Source organism: Eubalaena glacialis, chromosome 2 (genome assembly GCF_028564815.1).
Source record: "Eubalaena glacialis isolate mEubGla1 chromosome 2, mEubGla1.1.hap2.+ XY, whole genome shotgun sequence".
Classification (NCBI taxonomy): domain Eukaryota; kingdom Metazoa; phylum Chordata; class Mammalia; order Artiodactyla; family Balaenidae; genus Eubalaena; species Eubalaena glacialis.
The window spans coordinates 152,006,906-152,018,759 of NC_083717.1; positions in this window are offsets into that span (position 1 = coordinate 152,006,906).

An 11,854-nucleotide genomic window follows, 5' to 3' on the forward strand; every position below is an offset into this window, starting at 1 on the left:
TGCCTATGTTTTCCTCTAAGAGTTTGATAGTGGCTGGCCTTACACTTAGGTCTTTAATCCATTTTGAGTTTATTTTTGTGTATGGTGTTAGGGAGTGTTCTAATTTCATACTTTTACATGTACCTGTCCAATTTTCCCAGCACCACTTATTGAAGAGGCTGTCTTTTCTCCACTGTATATGCTTGCCTCCTTTATCAAAGATAAGGTGACCATATGTGCGTGGGCTTATCTCTGGGCTTTCTATCCTGTTCCATTGATCTATATTTCTGTTTTTGTGCCAGTACCATATTGTCTTGATTACTGTAGCTTTGTAATATAGTCTGAAGTCAGGGAGCCTGATTCCTCCAGCTCCATTTTCGTTCTCAAGATTGCTTTGGCTATCGGGGTCTTTTGTGGTTCCATACAAATTGTGAAATTTTTTGTTCTAGTTCTGTGAAAAATGCCAGTGGTAGTTTGATAGGGATTGCATTGAATCTGTAGATTGCTTTGGGTAGCAGAGTCATTTTCACAATGTTTATTCTTCCAATCCAAGAACATGGTATATCTCTCCATCTATTTGTATCATCTTTAATTTCTTTCATCAGTGTCCTATATTTTCTGCATACAGGTCTTTTGTCTCCTTAGGTAGGTTTATTCCTAGGTATTTTATTCTTTTTGTTGCAATGGTAAACGGGAGTGTTTTCTTAAGTTCACTTTCAGATTTTTCATCATTAGTATACAGGAATGCAAGAGATTTCTGTGCATTAATTTTGTATCCTGCTACTTTACCAAATTCATTGATTAGCTCTAGTAGTTTTCTGGTAGCATCTTTTGGATTCTCTATGTATAGTATCATGTCATCTGCAAACAGTGACAGCTTTACTTCTTCTTTTCCGATTTGGATTCCTTTTATTTCTTTTTCGTCTCTGATTGCTGTGGCTAACACTTCCAAAACTATGTTGAATGAATAGTGGTGAGAGTGGCACCTTGTCTTGTTCCTGATCTTAGTGGAAATGGTTTCAGTTTTTCACCATTGAGGACAATGTTGGCGTGGGGTTTGTCATATACGGCCTTTATTATGTGAGGAAAGTTCCCTCTATGCCTATTTTCTGCAGGACTTTTATCATAAATGGGTGTTGAATTTGTCGAAAGCTTTCTCTGCATCTATTGAGATGATCATATGGTTTTTCTCCTTCAATTTGTTAATATGATGTATCACGTTGATTGATTTGCGTATATTGAAGAATCCTTGCATTCCTGGAATAAACCCCACTTGATCATGGTGTATGATCCTTTAATGTGCTGTTGGATTCTGTTTGCTAGTATTTTGTTGAGGATTTTTGCATCTATGTTCATCAGTGATATTGGCCTGTAGTTTTCTTTCTTTGTGACATCTTTGCTTGGTTTTGGTATCAGGGTGATGGTGCCTCGTAGAATGAGTTGGGGAGTGTTCCTCCCTCTGCAATATTTTGGAAGAGTTTGAGAAGGATAGGTGTTAGCTCTTCTCTAAATGTTTGATAGAATTCGCCTGTGAAGCCATCTGGTCCTGGGCTTTTGTGTGTTGGAAGATTTGTAATCACAGTTTCAATTCAGTGCTTGTGATTGGTCTGTTCATATTTTCTATTTCTTCCTGGTTCAGTCTCGGCAGGTTGTGCATTTCTAAGAATCTGTCCATTTCTTCCAGGTTGTCCATTTTATTAGCATAGAGTTGCTTGTAGTAATCTCTTATGATCGTTTGTATTTCTGCAGTGTCAGTGGTTACTTCTCCTTTTTCATTTCTAATTCTATTAATTTGAGTCTTCTCCTTTTTTCTCTTGATGAGTCTGGCTAATGGTTTATCAATTTTGTTTATCTTCTCAAGAACCAGCTTTTAGTTTCATTGATTTTTGCTATTGTTTCCTTCATTCTTTTTCATTTATTTCTGATCTGATCTTTATGATTTCTTTCCTTCTGCTAGCTTTGGGGTTTTTTTGTTCTTCTTTCTCTAATTGCTTTAGGTGCAAGGTTAGGTTGTTTATTCGAGATGTTTCCTGTTTCTTGATGTAGGCTTGTATTGCTATAAACTTCCCTCTTAGAACTGCTTTTGCTGCATCCCATAGGGTTTGGATCGTCGTGTCTCCATTGTCATTTGTTTCTAGGTATTTTTGATTTCCCCTTTGATTTCTTCAGTGATCACTTCGTTATTAAGTAGTGTATTGTGTAGCCTCCATGTGTTTGTATTTTTTACAGATCTTTTCCTGTAATTGATATCTAGTCTCATAGCGTTGTGGTCGGAAAAGATACTTGATACGATTTCAATTTTCTTAAATTTACCAAGGCTTGATTTGTGACCCAAGATATGATCTATCCTGGAGAATGTTCCATGAGCACTTGAGAAAAATGTGTATTCTGTTGTTTTTGGGTGGAATGTCCTATAAATATCAATTAAGTCCATCTTGTTTAATGTATCATTTAAAGCTTGTGTTTCCTTATTTATTTTCATTTTGGATGATCTGTCCATTGGTGAAAGTGGGGTGTTAAAGTCCCCTACTATGATTGTGTTACTGTCGATTTCCCCTTTTATGGCTGTTAGTATTTGCCTTATGTATTGAGGTGCTCCTATGTTGGGTGCATAAATATTTACAATTGTTATACCTTCCTCTTGGATCGATCCCTTGATCATTATATAGTGTCCGTCTTTGTCTCTTGTAATTGTCTTTATTTTAAAGTCTATTTTGTCTGATATGAGAATTGCTACTCCAGCTTTCTTTGATTTCCATTTGCATGGAATATCTTTTTCCATCCCCTCACTTTCAGTCTGTATGTGTCTCTAGGTCTGAAGTGGGTCTCTTGTAGACAGCATATATATGGGTCTTGTTTTTGTATCCATTCAGCCAGTCTGTGTCTTTGGTGGGAGCATTTAATCCATTTACATTTAAGGTAATTATCGATATGTATGTTCCTATTCCCATTTTCTTAAATGTTTTGGGTTTGTTATTGTAGGTGTTTTCCTTCTCTTGTGTTTCTGGCCTAGAGAAGTTCCTGTAGCATTTGTTGTAAAGCTGGTTTGGTGGTGCTGAACTCTCTCAGCTTTTGCTTGTCTGTAAAGGTTTTAATTTCTCCATCAATCTGAATGAGATCCTTGCTGGGTAGAGTAATCTTGGTTGTAGGTTTTTCTCCTTCATCACTTTAAGTATATCCTGCCACTCCCTTCTGGCTTGCAGCGTTTCTGCTGAAAGATCAGCTGTTAACCTTATGGGGATGCCCTTGTGTGTTATCTGTTGTTTTTCCCTTGCTGCTTTTAATATGTTTTCTTTATATTTAATTTTTGATAGTTTGATTAATATGTGTCTTGGGTGTGTTTCTCCTTGATTTATCCTGTATGGGGGATTTATCCTGTATGGGACTCTCTGTGCTTCCAGGACTTGGTTAACTATTTCCTTTCCCATATTAGGGAAGTTTTCAACTATAATCTCTTCAAATATTTTCTCAGTCCCTTTCTTTTTCTCTTCTTCTTCTGGGACCCCTATAATTCGAATGTTGGTGCGTTTAATGTTGTCCCAGAGGTCTCTGAGACTGTCCTCAGTTCTTTTCATTCTTTTTTCTTTATTCTGGTCTGCAGTAGTTATTTCCACCATTTTATCTTCCAGGTCACTTATCCGTTCTTCTGCCTCAGTTATTCTGCTATTGATCCCATCTAGAGTATTTTTAATTTCATTTATTGTGCTTGTCATCGTTTCTTGATTCCTCTTTAGTTCTTCTACGTCCTTGTTAAATGTTTCTTGCATTTTGTCTATTCTATTTCCAAGACTTTGGATCATCCTTACTATCATTATTCTGAATTCTTTTTCAGGTAGACTACCTATTTCCTCTTCATTTGTTAGGTCTGGTGTGTTTTGACCCTGCTCCTTCATCTGCTGTGTGTTTTTCTGTCTTCTCATTTTGCTTATCTTACTGTGTTTGGGGTCTCCTTTTCACAGGCTGCAGGTTCGTAGTTCCCGTTGTTTTTGGTATCTGTCCCCAGTGGCTAAGGTCGGTTCAGTGGGTTGTGTAGGTTTCCTGGTGGAGGGAACTAGTGCCTGTGTTCTGGTGGATGAGGCTGGATGTTGTCTTTCTGGTGGGTTCGTCCACGTCTGGTGGTGTGTTTTGGGGTGTCTGTGGCCTTATTATGATTTTAGGCAGCCTCTCTGTTAATGGATGGGGCTGTGTTCCTCTCTTGCTAGTTGTTTGGCATAGGGTGTCCAGCACTGTAGCTTGCTGGTCGTTGAGTGAAGCTGGGTCTTGATGTTGAGATGGAGATCTGTGAGAGATTTTCGCCGTTTGGTATTACGTGGAGCTGGGAGGTCTCTTGTGGACCAGTGTCCTGAAGTTGGCTCTCCCACCTCAGAGGCACAGCCCTGATGCCTGGCTGGAGCACCAAGAGCCTTTCATCCACACGGCTCAGAATAAAAGGGAGAAAAAATGGAAAGAAAGAAAGAAAGAGGATAAAATAAAATAAAATAAAGCAATTATAATAAAAAATAAGAAAAAAAATTATTAAGAGTAAATTTATTAAGAAAAAAAAATTTTTTTTAATTTTTAAAAATAGATTTATTAATTTTTTATACTAAAAATAAGAAAAAAATTATTTAGAAAAAATTTATTAAGAAAAAAAATTTTTTAATTTTTTAAAATAAAAAATATGAAAAAACTTATTAAAAATTTTTTTTAAAAATAGAAAATAAGGAAAAAATTATTAAGAAAACATTTATTAGGGAAAAAAAAAAATTTTAAGCCAAAAAAAAAAAAAAAAAAAAAAACGGACGGACCTAACCCTAGGACTAACGGTGAGAGCAAAGCTATACAGACAAAATCTCACCCAGAAGCATACACTTCTACACTCACAAAAAAAAAGGAAAAGGGGAAAAGTTAATATATCCTGCTCCCAAAGTCCATCTCCTAAATTTGGGATGATTCGTTGTCTATTCAGGTATTCAACAGATGCAGGCACATCAAGTTGTTTGTGGAGCTTTAATCCGCTGCTTCTGAGGCTGCTGGGAGAGATTTCCCTTTCTCTTCTTTGTTCGTACAGCTCCCGGGGTTCAGCTTTGGATTTGGACCCGCCTCTGCATGTAGGTCCCCTGAGGGCGTCTGTTCCCCGCCCAGACAGAACGGGGTTAAAGGAGCAGCTGATTCGGGGGCTCTGGCTCAGTCAGGCCGGGGGGAGGGAGCGGTACGGAGGAGGCGGGGCGAGCCTGCGGCGGCAGAAGCCGGCGTGACGTTGCAGCAGCCCGAGGCGCGCCGTGCGCTCTCCCGGGGAAGTTGTCCCCGGGTTACGGGAGCCTGGCCGTGGCGGGCTGCACAGGCTCCCAGGAGGGGCGGTGTGGAGAATGACCTGTGCTCGCCCACAGGCTGTTTGGTGGTGGCAGCAGCAGCCTTAGCGTCTCATGCCCGTCTCTGGGGTCCGCGCTGATAGCCGCGGCTCGCGCCCGTCTCTGGAGTTCGTTTAAGTGGCGCTCTGAATCCCCTCTCCTTGCACGCCGCGAAACAAAGAGGCAAGAAAAAGTCTCCTGCCTCTTCGGCAGCTGCAGACTTTTTCTCGGGCACCCTCCCGGCTAGTTGTGGTGCGCTAGACCCTTCAGGCTGTGTTCACGCAGCCAACCCCAGTCCTCTCCCTGGGATCCGACCGAAGCCCGCGCCTCAGCTCCCAGCCCCCGCCCGCCCCGGCGGGTGAGCAGACAAGCCTCTCGGGCTGGTGAGTGCTGCTCGGCGCCGAGCCTCTGTGCGGGAATCTCTCCGTTTTTCCCTCTGCGTCCCTGTTGCTGTGGGATCCGCGCTGATAGCCGCGGCTCGCGCCCGTCTCTGGAGCTCGTTTAGGCGGCGCTCTGAATCCCCTCTCCTTGCGCGCCGCGAAACAAAGAGGCAAGAAAAATTCTCTTGCCTCTTTGGCAGCCGCAGTCTTTTTCCCGGACTCCCTCCCGGCTAGCACCGAAGCCCGAGCCCCAGCTCCCAGGCCCCGCCCGCCCCGGCGGCTGAGCAGACAAGCCTCTCGGGCTGGTGAGTGCTGGTCGGCTCCGCTCCTCCGTGCGGGAATCTCCGCTTTGCCCTCCGCACCAATGTGGCTGCGCTCTCCTCCGTGGCTCCGAAGCTTCCCCCCTCTGCTACCCGCAGTCTCTGCCCATGAAGGGGCTTCCTAGTGTGTGCAAACCTTTCCTCCTTCACAGCTCCCTCCCACTGGTGCAGGTCCCGTCCCTATTCTTTTGTCTCTGTTATTTCTTTTTTCTTTTGCCCTACCCAAGTACGTGGGGATTTTCTTGCCTTTTGGGAGGTCTGACGTCTTCTGCCAGCGTTCAGTGGGTGTTCTGTAGGAGCAGTTCCACGTGTAGATGTATTTCTCATGTATCTGTGGGGAGGAAGGTGATCTCCGCGTCTTACTCTTCCGCCATCTTGCCCCTCCCTCTAAAATAATTTTTCTGTCAATAATTTGAATTGCCTTTGAAGGAGATGAATACATTACAGGAGGGCAGGGAGACAATAGCACTTTTTTCCTGGGGATGAGGGGACAAACTTCTTGAATAAATAGTTCAAGTAAAACTCAAAGATAGCCTATTCAAAGATAGCCTATTTACTATGTTTAAAAAAATTGAAAAAAAAAAAAGACTGAAAAGCAATGTGCTGAAATGTTGAGCAGTGATTTTTGAATGTTGGGATTATGGGTGATTTTTCTTTTATTCTTCATATTGATACTTAGAAACAGAACTCACTTTCAAGTTCTAATTGTTCATGACCACAGATTGCTTATGTTTTCATCATATCCGTACAGGGATAGAGAGAAGTTTAAAGAAATTTATTTTTCACTTTTGTAAAATTCATTTTCTAAGATGCTAATATGGGTTTGGAAATTCTTGTAAGCCAATAGAGGTCTTCTAAAAAGAAGCCTGAGTTTAATTTTCTCCTACTTATTCCCTTTGCATTTTACACACAATTTTCTCTGTGGCAGAAAGACTTGTAAGAAATAATCATATATTAATAGTATCTGCAAACAAAACTACCTCTGGTAACTAGAGACTAGTTTAATTATAAAGATTAAAATACTTGAACAATATCTAGTCAGGTTTATTTTTGGATACAATTAGTTTAAGTATTTCTAAGGGCAGGTGAAAGTATTGCAAACTGACAAATGAACTAGAAATTATACTGGAAACTGTGGACTTCATGGATCTGGACCAGTGAGAAAGATTCAGTTCTCATTTTTTGCCTTATTATTACTTAATTTCAAGAGACGTATCTGTAGAGAATATGAGCCTCTGTAGAGGAAGTTGGGTAGTTGTTGAGGAACGATGAAAGAAATGAAGATTTATACCACATTGTTTTCCATTTATCACTAGCCACTTCCAAGCTTTGAAACTTGTGCAGATTACTTAACCATTCCATGCCTGAATTTTCTCATCTGTAAAATGGGGTTAATAAAAATACTTAATGAGGAATGAATCAATTAATTCCACTTATAGCTCTTAGAATAGTACCTGACACACAACAAGCTTGAAGTAAACATTAGCCAGTACACTTGTCCTCCTGAGGAAGTACTGCTACATGTAATAGGATAGTCCTTATCACCCATTGGTCAGAATCCATTAAAATAGACATATTCCTGTCTAAAGGAGTTTATACCTAAGTATGGAAAAGACCCGGTATATTAATTGGGCCTATTTAACTGGGAAAACAAACAATGCTTAAGATCTATTATTTAAAAAGTCATCATGTGCTTAAAAGGGGTTTTTAAGAGTGACAGAGAAAAATAATTTCAATTTCATTAAAAGAGGAAAAGGAGAAGTTAATCTCACCTATGGAGTTATATATAAGATACAATATCTTAACCACAAGAGTTGGAAAACATTAAAAAGCTCTCATTCACAAAACCTTGCCCACTCCTCAGACTATCAGTGATACTTTATAATGATTCTTCCCCAGTTCAAGACTGGTTATGAATATGCAAGATAGTGTGTAAAGATGATTAAATATGTTATTTGTAATACTCAGAATTCTTGAATATGAAATGAGAATATAAGTATGTAAATCTATTAAGATGAGGCAGAGAAGGGATTAAACTTTTCTAAAGCTGAAGATAATACCCGGAGAGAACTTTATTAAGACAGAGGGCACAGAGAACGGAGAAGGTGGTGAGGTGCCGGAGGAGATGGAGAGGAGCAGGGACCCATAGCCAGGGGTGCCATTTCCACGTGTGAGGTATGGAAGCCCCAACTCGGGGCGGCTCCATAGGCAACCTGACCACACAGTTCCCATGAACTTACTAACCCTGCCCCTCACCTCCTCTTCAGCCTTTAGATCCAAAGGCAGGAAGGAGAGGCAAATGCTATAATACAAAGCTGCTTTCTGCAGCCAGAAATCTCTGCTTTTGTTCTTGGTTCAGTCTTAACTTGAGCAAAACTGTTAAGGAATCTTGTTTAGTGAATTTAAATTCTATAGAAACTCAATGCACATTCATAGGAGATAGGTGGATTTTCCTGTTCTCTGATAAGAGAAAATTTTGCATGTGAATACAGAGGGCTGAGTTGGGTAACAGAGAGCAGTTTAGGTGCCCTCTAAGTTTCCTTACAACCTTTTCCAGCCCGACTCACATGACAGTATCTCCTCAGAGTCAGCAAGACTAGAGCATTTTTTTCTTGTGTGGAGACATTACCTACCTTGTACGTAGGATTGTGATTTGATAGCTCTTGCCATAGTTTTGATGGACTTCCCGGGGTCATCCACACACTCTTGTGCCCCCACCTCTTGGAGATTAAGAGGCTGCCATGAAGAAAGGTAGATTTCCCGCAGGTAGCTCACCAGGTACTATGTGAATCAAGCAGCAAGTAGTGACTGCTGTAGCAATAGGCTCTAAGCAGCTACAGACAAATAGAAAACCATACAAATGCTCAGTGGCTGTTTATAGTAATCTGTAGTAAATTTTAAAATTTATACAACCTAATGTTGGACAAATGAATTTCTTTTTTTAATGGGCTATGGGCATATCCATTTGGATGTTTTATATCAAGCAGATGGTGAATGCGAAGGTGATATTCCCTGGAATAGGATGGTGGTGATCTGGAGTCAGGTTGGTTAAATTGCCTTTTGATCCTTCAGCGTAGTATTTTCTTGGAAAAGTTTCCGACAGGATTAAAAACAACATGTATATAAATATTCCTTAGGGCTGGATTTAATTTCACACATGGGTTAATTACTATGCATTGGCCATTCAGTAAGTGGGATTTAAATCCTAAATGTTTATAGGATTCCTAAATTATACATTTAATAAAGTTATAGTCTTTTCTGCAATTGATCTGTAATGAATAAGCCATCACAAGAGGCTTTTCAGCCATGTGAATTATGTGTTTGGATGCCAACTAAGCAGAGCTGATGTATGATCCAAACCTTAGTTTTCCTCCCAGTGATTATTTCCCTCTATATTTATCCATACATTTGGTGTGAGGGTGACAGTCCAACCAGACCTATTTGGTTTGGAAATGCTAAAGCAAAGCAAATGAAAAAAATGTGAATTGAGGCTTCTTGTATAAACTGTTAAATGAGATCAGTTGAATCAAATTTATATCTCTACACTTTAGATGCAATCTGCAAGTGCATCACTGAATTAAATGCTAAAACCAAACCGTCACATACCTGCTGCTCTGAAGACAGCCAGTGTATGAGTTCTTAAAATGCATTGTTAGTGGATTTAACTTAGGTCAAAGAATTTTTGTATATTTTATCTCTCATTGGGAGAATATCAGCTTTTGGTTATAATAATCCTTTTTAAGACATCTTTAGAAAATCTTTTTTCTCTTCTTCCTTCCTTGAAATAAGATTACATTTTAACTGTTAATCCATAGATGTTTGTCTCAAGAATTTACATTGAAATTTAACCTTTAATACATGGTCTCTATCTGGTCTAAACCAGATAGAGTCACTCAGGATCTAGGCCTAAATCGATTAACATGCATTTTTTCCCCCCCTTAAGGCGAAAAGCCTACTCTTGCAGATGTCTACTAAAAACAAATTATAGAGTTCCTCTTTTTTTGAGAAATTTAAATTGTGGACCCAGAGGTGAAGACGTGGGATTCTTTCCAGCTTTCAAGGTGCATAAGAACAGGGTGGAGAGGAGCGTGATGCAACAGATGTCCCAAAGTTCAGGGTGGGCCAAAGTGGTCCCAAGTGTCACTTCAGCTGGTGTCATCAAACTAAATGCTACCCGGCCAGAGTAGTGGCCCAGCTCAGAAATCTCAGTTGTCAGCCATGTGTTTTAAGGTGCATTTACTCTGGGGTATGCCCAAATCAGGGATGTCTTCCTGTCCTGGGAAAGTCTGTACCTTGATTTTTTTTTTTAAACTGCAATGAGATGAAATTTAGGGGGCACCAAATAAAGAGACCTTCCCTAAAGATTTCCCTTTCCCTCATTCCCCCTTTTGTTACTTTTAATAAATGTGATACCCAGCAATCCTGAGAGGCACCCTCACTTCTCTGGACAGACTCTTTACCTGTCCAGGTGTCCCAGGAACCCCGATCTGGCTTAGGTCACTGGGCAGTGCAGTGAAGACAGAGGGCTTCCTGTTACCTGGGGCTGAGCCCCTGCCAATGCAGTCCAGTGACCACCCTGACCTCCTTTATTACTTTCCTTGGGGCAGAAATTGTATGTCCATGATGCCACCCAGTCTTAACTCTATGATCTCTTTAGGGACTCTTGTAAGGCATGTTTCGGCCTTTCTTTTCTTTTCTTTCTTTCTTTTTTGAAAATACAAACAGAAAACAAATTGGCATGATTGCTAAACAAAGGGATAGAGGCAAAGGATTTCCTAATCTTAAATTTACTTCCTTGCTACCAGTTTGTAGCCGAGATACAGATCATGGAGTGTCTTGCTTTACAACAATAGAATAATGGAACAATAAACTCAGTCTGTTTATTCCATCTGCTTCTCACGAGAAGGGAAACATTATTACCCAGAAGTGTTGGGGGGATGATCTTAGGTTCCACTGGAAAGATTTTTGCAAGGATCTTCCATCATAATATCCACTTGGACCCATACTCTTTCTGAAGTAGTTCCAAGGGCTGTATACAAAGCCTTGACAGCACGCTGGCCAGCTGCCTGATCGTATTGCTTATGGCTTATTCTGGTCTCATCAGCATGCCTGTGGGCACTGCTGTCGAAGCAGGGCAGCGGGCTTAGGATTCTCTTTATTAGAGCAGTGCAGTTTCCCACGGGTCTTTCCAGGGCTCTCTCTGTTATCCCGAGGAAGGTAGGTCCCCGGGCGCTGGATTCACAGGCAGCCAGATACTTCCTCAGACCTGCATCCCTTCTAGATGTTCCTTGCTACAACTGGCCTGATGTCTTCCGCAGGACTTTACTCTTAAACTTCAGACATCTCCAAGCGGAAGGCAGCAGTTAATTTCTATGTGCCTGTTTGCAGCCGTGGTGTCTACAATGCATAAGCTCTGCATAACAGGATCCCCGGGTTATCTCCAGCTTCCGTGCCTGTTGCTCCTGTAGAGAAGCAGAATGGGGAGGATGCTGTTGAGGAGGAGATGGAGGCAGTCCACTCTGACGGGCACTACACGGGGAGTATCTCACATGAATGAGACACGGCCCTTGTTAGTCTTACTGGATAAAACATCTAGCACTCGTAGTGAAAAGTCAAGGACTGGGGCAGAGCTTGGATCTCTAGAACCATATGAACATTTGCAGTTTAGCGAGTATTTCAACAGCTTTCTGCTGCCCTTAAGGTAAAATCCAAACTCATTTATGTGGTGTCTTAGTTTGGGTTCCCTCGGACAAAGCTTCCAGCGTAAGCGGTTTATTTGGGAGTGGTCCTAGAACTCACAGGTGGTGTGTGGGGAGCTAATTCAGGGAGGGGAAAAAAGTGAATA